The 20299-nt window shown below is 30.5% G+C and overlaps 1 long non-coding RNA gene across 1 annotated transcript; it reads right to left on the bottom strand.

Moving 5' to 3' along the window:
- Nucleotides 1–526: 526 nt before the first annotated feature.
- LOC104649806 (uncharacterized) lies at nt 527–17296 on the bottom strand. The gene is made up of 5 exons (XR_743635.4): nt 16123–17296; nt 2034–2192; nt 1856–1902; nt 1233–1321; nt 527–733 (listed from the first exon to the last, which is right to left on the bottom strand). It is a non-coding gene; the product is annotated as an uncharacterized lncRNA (long non-coding RNA).
- Nucleotides 17297–20299: the final 3003 nt, after the last annotated feature.

The following is a 20299-nucleotide window of genomic DNA, read 5'->3' as shown; positions in this document are numbered from 1 at the left end:
CATACTTGAAGAATCTCCGTTCGGTGACCATGTTTAAAGTGAGGAATTGACCACTACACCATTTTCGGCCTACAGCAACACCACGTAAGTGTAGCCTAAACTAGCAAAAAGTGTGGCCTTTGATAAAAGGCTACACTTTTGACATTCAGCAACACATTTTAGGGGCTGCCCAAAAGAACCGTAACCTTTGACATTAGGCAACACTTTTTAAATGTTGCCATCTTTGGCAACACTTATAAAGCGTAGCCAAATAGGTATAAGGGAACGCTTTGAAGACGTGCATTAGCAACACCTATTTTTTGTTAGACTACCCTTAAAAGAGTTGCCTTTTCAGATTTATTGGTCACACTTAAAAAGTGTTGCCTTTTATTGGTCATCTATTGCAACACTTTCAAAGTGTAACTTTTTATCTACCTAGAGCAACAGTTACAAATTGTAACTTCAACATTCATAAGCCTACATGTAGCACAAATATATATAATATATTTACATACATACAAGTGACCTAAAACACAAAATGGACTAATTAATCACTAAATTGAAGCTATATATTTCAAATAAACTTTGAGAAATATTTCATGTACAACCAAAATATAGTATGTGTTGTGTACATACCCATACTTATACATCAATATTCTAAATGTGTATACAATAAATCAAATATCTATTTAAACTTTTACAATAGTTCAAAAACTCTTCATCGTCCACTTCAAATTTGATCACCTCTATTTCCCTACACAAATAAGATATTGGCAATTATATAGAAGAGGTAAGAAGTTCAGATTGCAACAATATAGAGAGGAAAGAAATCCAGGAGTTACAGAAAATTATATTGCATCTTTTGATGTTCAAAGTAGATGATCTTCCCTTAGGTGTCTAGAATTCCAAATGAGTTCAACAACAATGAATAATTGCATTAGGGTTCAAACTTCATAAGAAACAATATAAAATATTTGGTGTTATACAATAACCATGATGCACCCAAACTAACACGAACACTAAAGAAAAAAGGAATTAATGAGGAGACACAAACAATTAGATTCTCCTAATAATTATTTGTTTATTTGTTTGTAGTTATGGAAGCATGCCTTCTACTAGGATGTCAAAAGTTATGGTTATAACATCGATATTCTATATAATTCAAACTTAGCCACTAACAATAAATTATCAAGGATGAAATAGAAAAAATAATATATAAGTCAATAAGCAAGATCATGATCTGTTATACATACCCTGTGCAAATACGTTTCTGAGTTCTTAGGAAAATCAGAATTGATAACAACGTTAACTGCTTGAATATCAATTCCTCTAGTAGACAAATCTGTTCCATCAAGAAAGAACACAAAATTAAGAAATTTAACAATTAATCAATTTGAAATTTCAGCTGTAACAGAAAGCGTGACGGACCATCGTAGCCATGACGGTCCGTCCTGCATGTTCGTCATGAAGATCAGAGAAGTAGCAGAAGAAATTTGCATGTATGGGACGACGGAGTCCACAACGGCCCGTCATGACCACGACGGATGACCACGACGACCCGTCATGACCACGACCCGTCTGACCACGACGGCCTCTCATGACTACGACCGATCCATCGCGAGGTCCATGACGGCTCGTCGTGACCATGACGTCCCATTGTGAGGTCCGTCGACCCAGTTCATTCAGTTTTCTCAGTTCATTCAGTTTTCTGCTTTTCATTAGTTCAACATCACGATACAAGGTATGAAGGCTCAAGGCACCCAGAAATCAACTAGTACAGCTAAATTACGAGCTAGACTCCCAAAAATTGTACAAAAACACAAGAACATCAAAAATCTAAAGCTAGAAATTAGACTTTCAAAGATAGAATTCTTACCAGGTAAATCCTAAATCTGTCTAAAATCAAGTCATGCAACGAGAAATCTGAGAGAAAAGTGTGACGAAAAGGCTTAACTTCAGTTCATCTTGCTAACAACCCCAATCAATTCCTTTTAAACAAAAAATATAAAAATTTATTCAATATGATGAAGCTTGATGAAATCTTCAGCTCTTACCTTGACAAAATCTTCAGCTCGGAAAAGAGAAAGTTCGGTCAGCTCGATGAGTTTTGTTGCTCGATCTTCAGTTTGATCTTCAGCTCGGATAAAAGAAATTGTGAGTTCTTCATCTCAAGGAAGGAAAGGGAAAGTGTGACTTGAAGGAAATAGCTCCATCTTCAGCACAATATCAGAGAAAGGAAAGGGAAAGCGTGAGTTCTTCAGAAAAGGAAAGGGAAAGGGAGAAGGAAATAGAAAGTCTTTTTGTTTTATTATTAATTAATGTTTTTTTGGCCAATAAAAATGGGAGGGATTTTTAAAAATATTGGAGGGAATATAATATTTTAGTGAAAAATTGTAAGGAAACACTTATAAAGTGTTGTTTTTTCAATTATAAAAATAGGACATTTTAGAAGTGTGGTCGTATATGTAAATAGGTGTTGCCAATTATATCATATTTTAACAACACTTATAAAGTGTATCTTATATTATTAAAGAGTACACTTTTGAAGTGTTGCCAAAATTATTGTTTCTAAAAGTTAAAATTTTTGGCTACGCTTTAAAAGCGTTCCCAAAACTACTTTAGGCAACACTTTACAAGTGTAGTCCAGAATAAGTGTGGTTGTAGGCCTAAAATGGTATAGTGGACGCGACATGTACAGAACATACAACTTGTTAGTTTCCTCCCCCCAAGACACAAAAAACATTTAAACACGCAAACATCCTTCATATTTGATAGTCAAAATGAGCATCCTATCGACCCGTGGGTTCTTTGGACTCAAGGTGGTCTTTTTAATGGGCTCAACACTCCTTGGGTGTTGGGTATTCTTATGCCAATGTGCTATTCTTTTGGGATTTGGTTTCACTCTATCTTAGATTAATGATGAGTGGGTTGTATTTATAGTGGAAAGTTAACCAAATCAGACTACTTGGGCAGAGAAAGTTAATGATCGTTCACTATCAAGTAGCCAACTACATTCGTAAGGGTGCCATGAGAAGTATTTGGTTAACGAACGACTGTGAACCCTCATAATCATCTTTTAAGTGGAATGCCATACTTGTTGTTTGACAGAAAAATGTTATGTCGTTAATTTAATAGTTGATATAAAGTGATAAAAAAATAAACAATTAAATGCAAAACATTTTAGTCTTAAGGTTAGAATCCTCCAATTCCACAGCAGAGTTGTCATTTCTGTTTTAATCGGAAAAACCTCTTTAATAAGAATTTTTGACTTTTTGAGAGTCTCCACTTAATTTTAGAGAATTCAAAAAACCTTTGTTTTCAAAAGACTTAACCGAAAATCATTGGAAACTTTAAAAAGGGCTCGGGTATTCTTATTTATATTTTAAGAAAGCTGTTAGGCACCTAAAATATTCACTAATGCGATTTTCTGGCAACTAACTATTTGGCTAAGAATTGTGAGAAATAGAAATTATTCGGGTTGTTTGAGAAATGAAAACTTAGATTTTATCTAAGTAAAATATCTACCTTGCAAAAGTTATTATTTTTTAACTACTTGATCTTGATTCGATTTTAAGTCGTTTAAATATTTCTACGTTTAACCATACATGACTTAAAATAAATTTTTAATTTTAATGGCTTCGAATTCTTCAACTCTTCAATTGCACCGTATAACTTGATTTTGGAAACTGTCCGTCGATTTTAAAGCTAAGAGACTCGATGGAGCAGTTGACCCTTTACGACTCTCTCGAAACGTAAGGACAAAGAGTTTGAGGAGTACTCAAGCGGATTCACATTCAAAATGGAGAATATAAATGTATTAAGACAACGATACAAATAATTAAATAAACCACAAAACGGACTTATAAATAAAGGAAAACGGTAAATGCATTGTAAGATGTCATCAGTGATTGGATGGACACAATTTATCTAGGTCCCACAGAACGCAAACATACTTTGCATATTCTTTAAACATAAGAGAGAATAGGATCCAAATATACACAATTGACTCATAATTAACTAATTTAAATTGGAAAAAGAAAAAGAAGAAAAAATGAAAAGAAAAGAAAACATGAATCACTACCAAGACGGTATTGGGTGCACAAAAATTCGAAGGAGAAATGTAACACAATATTCGGGGTAATCCGTTCTACAGATAGGGAACATGTTCATGTGAAAAATTTAGTTATGCATGATGCAAAAAGAAAAATGAGACTAATATGTTTATCCAAATGAACACATACAAGGAAGATTGACCTCTATGTGACGATTCATTACGCAAAGGGGAAGGGGATCCAACTTATGTAAGGATGAAGGTGTGTTTTATTTATGAGGAAAGCTCCTCTATTTATACACATAAATTACACCGTCATACTATTTACTTTACATAATTGGCCGACAAACTTTTTACATGATTGGCCGACAAACTATTTACTTTACGACTTTTGTACATTTGGCTTTTTTTATCCGACGCAAGACGACAAAAATAAAAAGACTCTCACTTTATACATATGGCTGATATTCAGCCAACAATAATAACAATAACAACTCTTTTTTTTTATGTCTTATCTTCTTTTTCTTAGTCTATTCCAGTTGTACTCCGGGGACATAGTTATCTTCGCCATTGCATTTTGAACATAGATGGTCTGGATACTTTTGTCCAATTAGTTTGCAGTATCTGGTCATCAAGTCTTGATAAATGAAATTTTTTCTGATAGCCCTTGTTGTAGGTGTTTGTTCTGGCTTCAGTAGACTTAATATCCATTGTCGTACTTCTTCCATATCTGCTACTCTTATGTCTTTACAATTGGAGTATATCATTGTCTGATCTCTGTTGTAATAACTCCAAATTGCATTTTCATTTAGGTAGTTGTTTGATAACTCATTTAATATAGTAGCTATCCCAATAGTCCTTTTGTTTGCATAAAAATCTGGGATATCCACCTTCTGTATCTCTTCTTGTGTATCTATTTTTTCTGGTATTATCATATCTCTAGTTAAACCTATCTTAATAACTTGTATTGTAGGTTTAATTTCTTCATATAGTATCTCTGCTGTTGCTGAGTAGAACTTTATATAAAATAAAGTTCCTTTTGTTATTCTTTTATATTGCAGAAATGCCTTATGTAGCTCAGGTATTTTAGCTACTTCGTCTCCTGTAATAGTATATACTGTGCTTATAAGTCCGTAATTGTAGCAAGTTGCTACTAGGTTCGGATTCGTTCCTGGTTGTGCAATTAGTTTATTGTATCCTTGTAGATGTTGGGTTATGTAGTCTTGTTCAGGGTTTCTCGTATTTTTGGCTTTAGGGTTTTTGTTTAGAAAAGTCTGTACTTTGTATATGTTTTCTATATACATTCTGGTAATGTGGTTATATGTTTGTTTATCTGAATCTAGGCTGGCTTTGTAGGTATTTACCTGTGGTGGTATGAATATATCTTTCTAGGTACCTTGAGGAGTATATGGTTTTGAGAATAACTTATTCAAGTTTGTATTTGTGTATTTTATTTTAGTCTCCTCCTTTTTTGTAGATTGTCCTGTTGTAGATGTGCTGGCTGTAGCTGCATTTAAACAAATGTTATGGGTTTTTTGGAGTATCCCATCGTCTCCTTGTAGCTCTGGAATTTTTGTGTCTTTCGATCGACATAGCTCCATATATTTATAGTCATGCTGCTGACTTTTAGTTTTCAAATTTTGTAATTCTTTACTCATACTATCTACTTTCGTAGAAAGCGTAGTAATAGCTTTGAGTATTTCTTCTGTTGTATCTGGTTCAGTTTGTGTTCCTTTTTCTTGATAGGTAATCTGCAACAAGATTTTCATCAGTTTTTATAATTTCAATTGTAAATGTAAAATTTAATATTTTCAATACTAATCTCCTTATTTCTTTTGTTGTAACTGAATCATCTAGCTTTTTTGTTATCCACCATTTTACCTGTGTGTTATCTGTTCTTACAACAAATTTATTGTAAACTATATATGGCTCAAATGCTAACAAACATTTATATAATGCAAATAATTCCTTTCTATTTATTTCCCATTTTGCTTGTGCCTCAGTATATGATCCTGAGCAATACCTGCAATGGTGTTCTACCTTTTCTTTGTCATATTTATATTTTAGTACTCCTCCGTAACTGTGGTCACTTGAATCTGTTTCAATTATATATGTGAAAGTTCTATTTTCATCAGGAAAATATAATTTTGGTAATTTTTTGCATAATTTTTTAATATTTTTTATGTGTTTTTTATCTTTATTGTCAAAATGATATTCAATATCTTTTTTGAATTAAATGTTCTGCTAATTTTGGTATATATTCTCTTACTTGATTTACTAATCCTAAAAATGATTGTAATTTCTTTTTTGTATCTATATTTTCATCAATAGTGATAATTTTTTGTACTATGTGAGTCTGCATTTTTATTCCATTTTTATCTATTTGTATCCCTAGAAATTCTATCTGTGGTTTCATAATTTCTGCTTTACTTTTACTTAAACTTATACCTGAGTGTTTAATTATGTGTATAAATTTTTCTAATAATTTTATATGTTCATCTTGTGTTTTGGAGTATAATAATATATCATCTATATATATGATACAATTTTCTAATTGGTTAAAATAGTTATCCATAAAATGTTGGTATCTACCTGGTGCATTTTTATATCCAAATGATAATACATTCCATTCATAAAATCCTTGTGGCACTGTGAATGCTGTTAATTGTTTAGATTCTTCTTCTAGTTTTAGGTGGTAAAATCCTGATTTACTGTCAAATTTACTAAAATAATTATATCCTTGTATTTGTCTTATTTTAAGTATTTTATTAGGTATTGGGTAGTTATATGTTTTAGTTTTAGCATTTAGATTTAAGTAATCTATAACCATTCTACTTTTACCTCTTTTTTGTTCACTGTGTTTTATTACTATAAATGCTGGGCTTGTATGTTTACTATTACTTTCTTGTATGTAATTTTTTTCTAGTAATTCATTTATATGTACTTTAAATTCTTGTAAATCATCAAAGTTATATTTTAATGGTTTTGTGTTATTATACTATTTTCATCTATTAGTTCAATTTTTACTTTTGTTTTATGTTTTTCCCATCCTTGTAATGGGTCTTCATTATATAGTTGTTCTAGCTGTTCATTGATTATTTTAACTTTATCTATTGCAAATATAATGATTTCTAGTTGTGATATTTGTTTTTCACTTATATTTTTCATTTCCTGGTTTATTTTTTCACTACCTCTAATCCATTCTATAGATTTTCGTTGTTTATTTTTTACTCTTTTTGCTCCTATTTTATAGCCACATGGCGTAGTAAGCCACCAGTGTGTTTTTGTTATTATGTGAGGGTAAAATTTATCTAAAAATGGCATTCCTAATAACATATCTTTTGTGGTAAATTCGAAATTATACATTTCTTCTATTGTTAGTATCTTATCCCATATTTGTATTTTTATATTTTTTGCTTTATATTTGATCATACTTCCTTCATTGTTAAATCCTGTTACTACCATAGGTGTTTTTAATTTTTCCCATTTATCTTCTGGTGAGCAATTATATTTACATATATTCGCTTCTGCTCCTGTATCTATCATAGGTGTATAATATCTGTTGTGATGTCCTTCTACAATAATTTTTGCAAGTATGAATATTTTCATTAATCATTTTTGGTTCTTTTTATAATTATTTTTTTATTTTGGCAAGTTATTGTTAATTGTTCATTTTCTATGTTGTATGGTTTAACTTTTTCTAACCATTTTATTCCTAATGTGATATTATGATTTCCTTCATTTATCTTAAATTGTATTTTCAATGGAATTCCTCCTATAATTATTTCTTTTTCTGTTGTCTCTTCATTTGTATTTATTATTTCACTAGGTAATCCAGGGCATATGTGTCCTGTTTTCATAATTTCTTCTTCTAATACTAGTTCTCTTGTTATATGATTCTCTTCTTGTCCTATGTTTATCAAGATTTTATATTTTCTTTGGTCCATTATTCCTGTTATAAAATAATGATATATTGTTATTTCTCCTAAATCTTGTGATATTTCATATTTTCTTTTAGATGAACTCATTCTTGATGAGGAAGCTCTAGTCATCATATTTAATGAGTTTGTATTTGGTATACTTGAGGTACTTAATCTTTCTTTTACTATCTCCAATTCTTCTTCTGTATCCATTTCTTTATAACTATAGTCATTATTATCTATTACCGTAATTATTCTTTCAAAAGGATTTTCTATTTTTATTTTATCAATTTTTTTTTTTGCTGTTATTTTATGTTTTGTTGTTAATATATAAAGATTTTTACATCTTGCTGTGAATACCTTACTTCCTGGTGCTAACTCTATTCCTGACATTTTCCAATATAATACTAATGATTTGTCTATATTTGTATCTGTTAATGCTACTGTATAATTAGCACTTATTATAAATTTAAATTTCTGGTATATTAAATTTCCTTTAACTGCACTTATTACGCTTTTTCTATAGGATATTTTATTCTATCATCTGCTAAATATATTTCAATGGGCGTATCTATTCCTTCTCTGAAACAAGCTTTTATTAGTATTTCTGTTCCTCCTAAATGTACATATTTTATAGCTTCTTTATTTTTTATGTTTTGTATTTCTTTATTTATTATTCGTTTGTTTATTATAGGTATATATGCTTTTCCACTTGTATATTTTCCGTCTATGATATGTTCTTTTTGACTAACCACATAATATTCTTCTTTCTGTCTTTTAAAAAAGTTTTTTAGTATAGGTATGTCAAGTATTTTTTCAACACTTAAATCTAATTCTTTTCCTTTTATTTGTTCAAAAAGTGTATTATCAAATATGATTTTTTGGTGTGATGATTCTTCATCTTCATAATTCTCTTTAGATATTATTTCGTTTTCAGACATTATATTTCTTCCTCTTCTTCTATTTCATTATCTAGTTTTTCTTCTCCATTTTCAGTTTCTATATCTGATACTTCATATATACTATCGTTTTCACTTAATTCATAGTCTATGTATTCTATTTGCATATATTCGTCATTACCTATAACTATTTCTGCAATTTGTTTTCTTTTTGGATTTTTTGGTAATTTACAGTCTTTAGCTATGTGTCCTATCTTTCCGCAATTATAACATGTTCATTGGGATATCTTTCTTTTTGGTCTATATGGTCTTTTTATTTTATAGTTTTTTACATAATACCTTCGTCTTGGTTGTTTATATTTATACTTAGTTTTATTTTTTCTATAATTTTTATATCTTCTAGATTTTTGTTTCTTATTTGTACACCCAAACTGTGGTGCCATTTTATTTTTACAACATGATAAATTTTTATTTAGTACTTTTTCCATTTTTAATTTTTCTTTTTGGTTTTCGCATAATTGTGTAAACCATTGAGATAGAAATTTTATTCTAGCTCCTAAAGTATCTACCATTCCTTCATTATTCCAATCCTTTATTATTTTTGTGCTAAACGGTTCTGGTAATTTTGTAAAATATTGTTTTCTTATTTCTTTTGCTTCGTCTAAATTGTATTTAGATTTGTAATAGTATTCTTTGAATGCACAAGTATATTCTTCTATATAACACATTTTACATATAGCTAATTTTGTCATAAGTTGTCTATTTATTATTTTTTCCCTATTTTGTTCTCTTATATCCCTGGTCATACCACCAAATTCATTTCTTATTGCTGATTCATATTTGTCTAGTATATCTATATTTGTTGCTGATGGGGATCCATCCATTTTCTTATCATTTCTAAGTACTTCTAAACTTTCTGGGGGTAGATTTTCTATCCATAATTTTGCCGTTCCTATGAATGTTCTTTCTATATATCTTGGTGTTTTTGTTGTTTCTATTTTGTTATCTATTAACTGCTTGGATATATTTCCTGTCCATAGTAATATTGCTTTATTTATGTCTGTGACGCAGTCTAAATCTAAGAAATTATATTGTTCACTTATTGGTTTCGGTATCCAATTTTTATTTAATCTACTGTTCCATATTGCATTATTTCTATCTGATTGTTGATAACTTTCTGTATAATAAGTTGGTGGTGTCCACCTAGGACTACTTCTAGGGCTATTTCTGGGACTATTATCTGGGGTTTTGACTCTTGACGTACTAGGTCTATTCATATCTCCTGTGTTTATTTCTAATTTTTTTAGTTTATTTGTCTGTTCTAAGATTTCTGTATATGTTTCACTTATGTCACTTATTTCTGATTTTTGATCATTTTCATTTTCATCTATTTCATTTACTTCATTTACCTCAATATCTTCATTTAATTTTTGTTCCATTTCTTTTATTTCATTAGTTAATTCAAGCTCTTTATCTTTTTCCTTTTGTTTTTGCTTATTTTCATATAATAATTTTAACCTAGCTAATTCTTTTTCTAATTCACTTATTCTTGTATTTTTTTATTTCTTCTAATTGTTGTACTTCTTGTTTTGCTTGTATTTTTATTTTTTCAATTTCTCTTGATTTGTCTATTTCTTCGTTTTCTTTTGTTATTCTTATCATAGCTGTTAAACTATCTTCTAATTTTGCCGTTTCTTTTTCTAACATTAAGTATAAATTATTTCCAATTTTTTTATATCTTTTTCCTAGATTTGAAAATATTATTTTTATTATCATTCCGTCTTGATTTTCATATGTTTTTTCGTCTACTGCAAATTCTTCTTTATTCATTATAATCTATGTATTATATTATGTTGTAACTCATATTCAAGACAATCTAATTCTAATTTTAACATGGATATATCTTTTCTTTGTGCTAGTAGTGATTTATTACATACTCCTGCTAATATGTTTTCTTCTAATCTTCTTTTTCTATGTTGTAATTCTTGTTCTTTTTCAGCCATTTTTTCCATTATTTCTTCTATTAATTGTTGTTTATAGATTTCTCTGTTCATACTGTTTTTTCAAATAGCAGACATATTTATATTCTGTTTTTGAAATTATGTTTATCAATTGATCTTTTCTATCATTATCTGTTTTGACTAGTTGTGATAGTTCATATTCTATGTATAAAGATCTTAATTTTTTCCATATTTTTCTTACCTTTTTATCTACCTTAGTTCTTTTTATTTTAGTATTTTTATTTTTATTCATCATAACCTTTTATATAATATTTTAAAAAGCTTACTTAATTTATCTGGATATTTAATCTTTTTTAACCTGTAATTTCTACCATATCGCCTTAGCCAATATTCAGTCATATTTAATCTCCAATATCTAAATCATCATATAAATCGTATATGTCATAATAAAGTTCATCTTGTATACTTTGTATGGTTAACTCAGTCCAACCTTGGGTTGTTATTTCTATTATCTCGTATGTTACCAATTTATCATAAATTTCTCTTTTTATATCAGTATTAAGATTTTTTAATATATAAAGTAATAATATCTTATAATCAACATCATCGTTTAATAGGTAAGTTTCCATTTTTATCATTTTTATTTTCACTAAAATTTTATTCCTTCCAACCTCTTAATAAATTATACTTGCTTATTATGCAAAAATAATGATTTAATAATCATCTCGTCTGGTCACTACTACAGCTTTCTTCTTTGATAAGTTACCCTAACAGCGCCTCAACTTTGTTTACTTCCCTAAACGGCCTTCTCTGCCTACCGGTTTCAACCTTATGATGGCATAGTCTAGGCATACTTATTCGAAAAATATTTCTGTAGCAAACTTTCTAAAGATGGTTATTATAACATTATTCAAACATGATAAACAATTATAATTAACAAGAGATTTTCAAGAATAAATCAATTTAGCTACTCATAAGTATAAAATAGTATACCTATTTTTGTAGATCTTCCGACATAGTTGATTTGTTCTCCATAATTATTTAATTAACTAGCTCTGATACCAATTTGGGGGTGGAAGCGTAGAGAGAGAGTATTCAGAAAGAAGAGAGATGTAAGGATGAAGGTGTGTTTTATTTATGAGGAAAGCTCCTCTATTTATACACATAAATTACACCGTCATACTATTTACTTTACATAATTGGCCGACAAACTTTTTACATGATTGACCGACAAACTATTTACTTTACGACTTTTGTACATTTGGCTTTTTTCAGCCGACGCAAGACGACAAAAATAAAAAGACTCTCACTTTATACATATGGCTGATATTCAGCCAACAACAATAACAATAATAACTCTTTTTTTTTATGTCTTATCTTCTTTTTCTTAGTCTATTCCAGTTGTACTCTGGGGACATAGTTATCTTCGCCATTGCATTTTGAACATAGATGGTCTGGATACTTTTGTCCAATTAGTTTGCAGTATCTGGTCATCAAGTCTTGAGAAATGAAATTTTTTCTGATAGCCCTTGTTGTAGGTGTTTGTTCTGGCTTCAGTAGACTTAATATCCATTGTCGTACTTCTTCCATATCTGCTACTCTTATGTCTTTACAATTGGAGTATATCATTGTCTGATCTCTGTTGTAATAACTCCAAATTGCATTTTCATTTAGGTAGTTGTTTGATAACTCATTTAATATAGTAGTTATCCCAATAGTCCTTTTGTTTGCATAAAAATCTGGGATATCCACCTTCTGTATCTCTTCTTGTGTATCTATTTTTTCTAGTATTATCATATCTCTAGTTAAACCTATCTTAATAACTTGTATTGTAGGTTTAATTTCTTCATATAGTATCTCTGCTGTTGCTGAGTAGAACTTTATATAAAATAAAGTTCCTTTTGTTATTCTTTTATATTGCAGAAATGCCTTATGTAGCTCAGGTATTTTAGCTACTTCGTCTCCTGTAATAGTATATACTGTGCTTATAAGTCCGTAATTGTAGCAAGTTGCTACTAGGTTCGGATTCGTTCCTGGTTGTGCAATTAGTTTATTGTATCCTTGTAGATGTTGGGTTATGTAGTCTTGTTCAGGGTTTCTCGTATTTTTGGCTTTAGGGTTTTTGTTTAGAAAAGTCTGTACTTTGTATATGTTTTCTATATACATTCTGGTAATGTGGTTATATGTTTGTTTATCTGAATCTAAGCTGGCTTTGTAGGTATTTACCTGTGGTGGTATGAATATATCTTTCTAGGTACCTTGAGGAGTATATGGTTTTGAGAATAACTTATTCAAGTTTGTATTTGTGTATTTTATTTTAGTCTCCTCCTTTTTTGTAGATTGTCCTGCTGTAGATGTGCTGGCTGTAGCTGCATTTAAACAAATGTTATGGGTTTTTTGGAGTATCCCATCGTCTCCTTGTAGCTCTGGAATTTTTGTGTCTTCCGATTGACATAGCTCCGCATATTTATAGTCATGCTGCTGACTTTTAGTTTTCAAATTTTGTAATTCTTTACTCATACTATCTACTCTCGTAGAAAGTGTAGTAATAGCTTTGAGTATTTTTTCTGTTGTATCTGGTTCAGTTTGTGTTCCTTTTTCTTGATAGGTAATCTGCAACAAGATTTTCATCAGTTTTTATAATTTCAATTGTAAATGTAAAATTTAATATTTTCAATACTAATCTCCTTATTTCTTTTGTTGTAACTGAATCATCTAGCTTTTTTGTTATCCACCATTTTACCTGTGTGTTATCTGTTCTTACAATAAATTTATTGTAAACTATATATGGCTCAAATGCTAACAAACATTTATATAATGCAAATAATTCATTTCTATTTATTTCCCATTTTGCTTGTGCCTCAGTATATGATCCTGAGCAATACCTGCAATGGTGTTCTACCTTTTCTTTGTCATATTTATATTTTAATACTCCTCCGTAACTGTGGTCACTTGAATCTGTTTCAATTATATATGTGAAAGTTCTATTTTCATCAGGAAAATATAATTTTGGTAATTTTTTGCATAATTTTTTAATATTTTTTATGTGTTCTTTATCTATATTGTCAAAATGATATTCAATATCTTTTTTGAGTTTTTTGTATAATGGTTTTAAATGTTCTGCTAATTTTGGTATATATTCTCTTACTTGATTTACGAATCCTAAAAATGATTGTAATTTCTTTTTTGTATCTATATTTTCATCAATAGTGATAATTTTTTGTACTATGTGAGTCTGCATTTTTATTCCATTTTTATCTATTTGTATCCCTAGAAATTCTATCTGTGGTTTCATAATTTCTGCTTTACTTTTACTTAAACTTATACCTGAGTGTTTAATTATGTGTATAAATTTTTCTAATAATTTTATATGTTCATCTTGTGTTTTGGAGTATAATAAATGTAATCAATCTTAAGGAACAATGAAAGATAATACAAAGAAAAATTACTAGAGAAGAACTAACGTAAGACAATCCTATAACGACATTACACAAAGGTGGAGAACATGCTAAAGGATTTGCACTTGAACAACAAAATATGCACTTTTCAGTTAAAATCTTAGTAAAAATGGAGACAAAACATGGACAAAACGAGATCTGCTAGGCAATGAAGTTATCTAATGATATATGAAATGATAGCTGATGGAGACAACCATTAAATAAAAATCCAACTACAAAATATGACTAGCTATAGGAAAGCAATTTGGTAAATAGGAAACAAGCTAGGCCAAAAGGAATAGAAAACCAAGATAGGAAGAACTTAGATATGCTAAAAAGTGAAAACAATCGTATATTTAGTTAATATGGCAGTGGGAATCTAGGATAAAAGAGCATGGAAGTAAGTAGGCCATAAAACAATATACACATCTTTCTTACCAATTAATTGGTTTTCAAACTTCACCTCACTTATCATAAAAGGAAAACAGGAATAAATTAAACAAAGAATGAAATAACCAGTAGAACAATGTCAGTAGTAGGACGGATGTTCGACTAAATAAACCTATTAAAAGAAAATCACAGCAAGGCTCGAACCAAAGAAAAGTCTATTCAACATCACTAAACAAGATAACAACGTCTTAGATTGAGTTGAAGATAGGACCATTCAGCAAATAGGACAAATTTCAAAAAAAGAACAGAAGAGAAGAAAGAGAAAAAAAATGAACAACCTCATCTGACCGGAACAACAAATGCAAAAGAAGAGTTTGAATTTCTTGAGGGAAGGCAGTGAGCAGCATATAACGCGGAGGACATGTATGGAAGATTTTTTAAAAAAATTTTCTTTATTTTATGCAGAACATGATATGAATATAGAAATAAAAAAAATAATAAAGAGACACAATCCCAAAATTTAGGGCCCGTTTGGCCATAAATTTTCCAAATAATATTTGGGAAAAAATTGGCAAATAATGTTTGTCCATACAATTTATCATTATTTAGCAAATATTTTTGGCAAATATCCCAAATTTCCAAATACTAGTTTTTTCTAGTATTTGGGCCAAATATCATTATTTGGGATATTTTAAAAATTAAAATTTTACCCCAATCTTTTATCTTTTACGAAAACACCCTCTCTACTATTTGTTTGCGTTGTATTACATCATTTTTTATGTGAACACTAAAATAGTGATGAAATATTTAGTGAATATTAAATAATGATATGATTGTTGATGAAAATTATTAAAAATTGGCTTTAGGTAACAAAGTCATGTACTTTATCTACTTCACGATGTATCGAATAATTCTTGTTGCACTCCCTCCAAATTACCGCATTGCTTCAGTCTCATGGACATTATTTGTTATTGTTGTAACCAACATTCAATTGACTTGTAATACAAACTTTTAGTTAGTTTTGATAAATCATATTTTTCTAAAAAGGTGAAATATATTTTCCAAATTTTATAGCCAAACACCAAATTTTCACTCAAATAATATTTGTCAAGAATATTTGAAAATCTATGGCCAAACGCTAGCTTAATCTATATCCATACAATCAAAAGTGTAGCTATCTAATGCATTCCACTCCCTCCAACCACATAACAAATAGATAATAGACAATGCCCTCGTTAAACGACAAAACAAGGCACAATTTAAAGAAGGTACAACATTAGTGGGAATAAAAAAACAGAGAAGCAGACTTCAAATGTCGCTAAATCGACTTAAGGAAACACATTATAAAACTTCAGAAAGTCAAAGATGTAATTTAGGACTTAAAGACTTTAACATACCATATAGACATATAAAAGTAGATTAAGAGCAGGATTCAACACCAACACACCGAACTCTTAATGTAATAAAGTTTTTCCAAATGTTTACCTTTTTATGGGCAGTGGAACAGGCACTACACGAGTAGGAAGATGAACCTCAACCACATAAACCCAAACAGAACAGCGAGAGAAATCCGGTTCACCCTTCTTCGAATATGTTGCCTATGTATTTTGGGACTGACCGCTCAAACTATTTTCTTAACCTTGATTAAAATCCTTTTAAATTTCTTCTGCACTTGTCTTCTCAACTAAAATCTATCCTCTATTCTTCTTGGAATCTCAAGAAAAATCAAATCCCCCTTGTCTCCAAAAATCTCAAGAAAAATCGAATCTCCCTTTTCACAGTGAGCAATAGAATATATATATTGGGAAAATTAGGGTTGGATTTTTGGGGGAAAACGACCAAATCATGACGGGAAAGGCCAACCCAAATTCAAATTTCAAAACCCTTTTCCAATTTTGGATCGAAAAGCTTTTCTGAAGGTTATTGCCTTTACCCATAACAGGTAAGATTGCATTGATGGTCTTGATCGACTCTATCGTCCTTGGCGTTGACATGGTATGATCTCACGCCACCAAGGACAAGTTGGAGTTCTTGGTCGTTGTTGTAAACGCAGGATCCTTGTAGGGAGAGGCGAGGAGACGAAGCTGAGCGTTCTGGTATTTTTGTCACGACACACCTGATTTGGCTGCTAGGAATTGAGGGTTGCTATCGACGCGCTGAAATTTGGTGTATTTGGTTACTATGTGTTCTGATCTTTTCTTTGTGGAATGCGACAAAGCTATGGACCGGGTTAAGGGTAAATGTGGGCCGATTTGGAATGGGCTTGGACGAATGCAAGATGAAACCATAAGGGGAGTAGGCTGCTGAGAAAATTTATTCAGGCCCACAATCGGTCTTACATGACGTATTAAATCACCCATATTGTGTTCAATCCCGAATATAGTTAAAATCAAAACAAAAAGAACCAATGTAATAAATTTAGGAGCTTCTTGATTTTTAAAAAGACAAAATAATTAACTTAATTAAAAAGCGATGGTTAGAAATTATAACCATAATTTACCAAATTAATTTAGCCAATATACTTACTAGGAATTAAAATCCTTTGAGATGCTTTTCGAAATATCTATAAAATAGATTTTTTTATGTACAAAGCTTTATTAAACGTGCCTATATATTGCTAAAAATACAAAAAAGTGACCAAACTTATTTAATATAATTTGTCAAAGTTATTCAAAAAATTTGTAAGCTTGTATTTCCTCAAAATTTTATAAAAACTAATAATCTTAGATTGTTTAAGAATGAAGAAGCTCAAAAATTAATTATCGTAGGAGAGAGCCAAAATCGGGTGTCAATCCTAAGGAAATCTCATAGGAAATCAGCATGTAACCATAAATATATACTTAAACAACATTAATTCATCATAATTCATCACAATTGATTCATAATTTTATTTTTAAAGAAGACCCATGCATGGAAGAAAACCCTAGATTTGGAGTACTTAAAAATCATCTTTTGTAGGGACCTCTTGGAGAAATAAATCCCAAGTGTGAAAGAATCCATACCTTGAAGATGAATCACCACGAAATTAAGTAGAAACTTGTGGGATATGGTGTTCTTCTCCAAGCATCAAAGCTTTTTCAATGGGAGATGACTAGAGAGAGAAGGAAGAGCTTTTGGGAATTGTTTTGGGGTTTTGATTTGAGTGAGACACTGTGCACGAAAACTGATGGAAAATTAATATATAACTCTCCCCTAAATTACCCAAAAGACCCCTCAATTAAACTGACCATTTAATGAAGTCAAACATGAATTCAACTTTAATATTTTTCATCAGAGAAAAAGTCCACGTCGCGGAGTTGTTCCCGAAATATTTCAAAAATCAATTTTTAAAATAGAAGAGTCTGCGATGTGTCAGCAACACATACTATACTTTTGGCTTTCATTTTTTCAAGTTCGTGACGCAGACTTTCTCCCTCTAAGTACAAAAGTTGCTTCCTCTTGGAAGTTTGCTTGGCCCAAAGTGGGGTCCATTCATGGACCCCTCGGGCAATCTTTTGGGGGTCGTTCCTATAATTTTTAACCATATATACATTATTCTATCTATTTAAGGTCTTTTTACATGCCTTAGACTTCATACAACACTCCCAAACTTTCCAAATACTTACGGAAGTTCACTAATTCAATTTCTCTAATTTTCGGACGTCATGGTCGTTTCTTAGCGTTTTGGTTCGAACAATTCTCAAACAAGTTTTATAACACTTATTAAGGTCTAAAATAATCATTAGTCATTTTTCGAAGATCTAATCTAGGTCATAGAATATCTAGCGTGAGTTAGGACTATTATACAATATATTCAAGTATTAGTGGTATACAACATAATATACAAACAATGAATAAATATCTAATATAAATGTGTCTTGAATGTTGTGTCATCTTAAGCAAATGCGCTAAATACGATATTTTGGCCTCTATGGACACTGGCTGACTAAGAATGGGCTTTGGTAGGGTAAATGCTTACCCGAGTTGGACAAACTATGGGGTAAGGTGTACTAAACAACGTTGGATGACCACAAGCTAATTACTCGTTTATCACTTAAAAATAATTCAAAGGTGTATTTCGGAAGGACATTCATGAAAATCCACAAAACCACCTTTATCCTAATGCATTCTATTATAAATTTGGAGGAAATAATTCAGGAAATAATTTCAAGTAATACAATTAAAATTTACAACAAATAATGAATAAATAATAAGTATAATGTGCAAATAATCAACAAAATATGCAAGATATAATGAATAAAACAATAAAACACTAGTCTCCTCAATTTGAAAAATTGAACCTATAATGATTAGAACCACTATATCTCGAGTGGAGTCGTCAATATGTTTACATCCTTTGAAACGGCAAAACATCGGGGTTACTCAATTTTAATATCTTGTCAATTATAAGGATTAAAGGTAATCACCACTAATTTTTTAAGGAAAACTAGGAAACCAATTAACAAATATATTTTTGAAAAATATCTACAAAACCAATATGATTCTAGGTAAGGGTTGAAATTATGGAGAAGGGATGGGGTTAGGCATCCTTCAAAATCCACAAGTGAAGATCTCAACTGCTGAATTGATTTTTTCAAATTGAGGAGGCGAATAAATTAATGTACAAGTACAGTAAAGATGTAATATACACAAGTAATTATGAAACAATTATATATGAAGGAGAATAAATTTTCATATCGACAATAATATACAATAATGAATAAGGGTATAATTTGACCCTAATTCAAATAGCTCTAATGAGAAGCACCTTCGGTACGTGTAAAAATACTTCGTAAAAGTGTTAGTAATGCATAATTATGAATAAACAAAATAATAACTTAAAAATTATTAACACATATTATTAACATGGGAGGCCATGGAAATCGATAGTAATTTCTTCATCAGCCAATTTAACATTAAAATAATATAAATTTAAACTAAATTTCTATCTCTTAACATTGGGGACGCTACTAAAACAAATAGAGAGATTTTTTTTCATTGGCCAATTTCAAATAACAACGGTAATAACATAAAAACATTAAATAATAACGAAGAGAAAATAACGTTCTAATAAAGTAGTAATCATATCAAACCAAATCTCATACGCCATGAAGCACCTCTAAAACGACTTAGGTGAAGATAGATGCTTACACATGTGTCATGAGGTTATATATTCCTAAATTGTTTATAATGGTGTCTATAAGAATTTTCTAATGTTTTGTTAAGTTTTGAGGTCAAACATCTAAGAATATTCAAGACCTTAGAAATTTTTTAATTGAAGTGTGCTTGCGTGTCTTAGTATTTTTTGCCATGTTTTATATGTTAGTTTTTGTCGAAACTGATATGAAGGGTTCCTAACATGTGTATGACGGTATTTGGGCAGTAAAAGTATGGTAAAAAGTCCAAAATACCAACCAAAGGGGCCCTAGAGGAGGATCAAACTTGTGGGAAAAAGCTTTCCCAAGATGGCAACTTATTGTCTCAATGTTCACGGACTACATCACGGCTAGTGGCGTTGACCACGGTCAATGAAGATTGTACTTTACCTTTTTTAGTCTCATGGAAACCTGGAAAGTCAATGAAGCCACTGCATCGAGGATCACGGTCCGTCAAAGGGGTCATGAAACACCTTTAGGGACATTGAAGGTGGTCCTGGTCCCTGGGCGGGTTGTCCAAAATTGGA

Source organism: Solanum lycopersicum, chromosome 10 (genome assembly GCF_036512215.1).
Source record: "Solanum lycopersicum chromosome 10, SLM_r2.1".
NCBI classification, from domain to species: domain Eukaryota; kingdom Viridiplantae; phylum Streptophyta; class Magnoliopsida; order Solanales; family Solanaceae; genus Solanum; species Solanum lycopersicum.
This window is presented reverse-complemented; position numbering and strand designations above follow the sequence as displayed.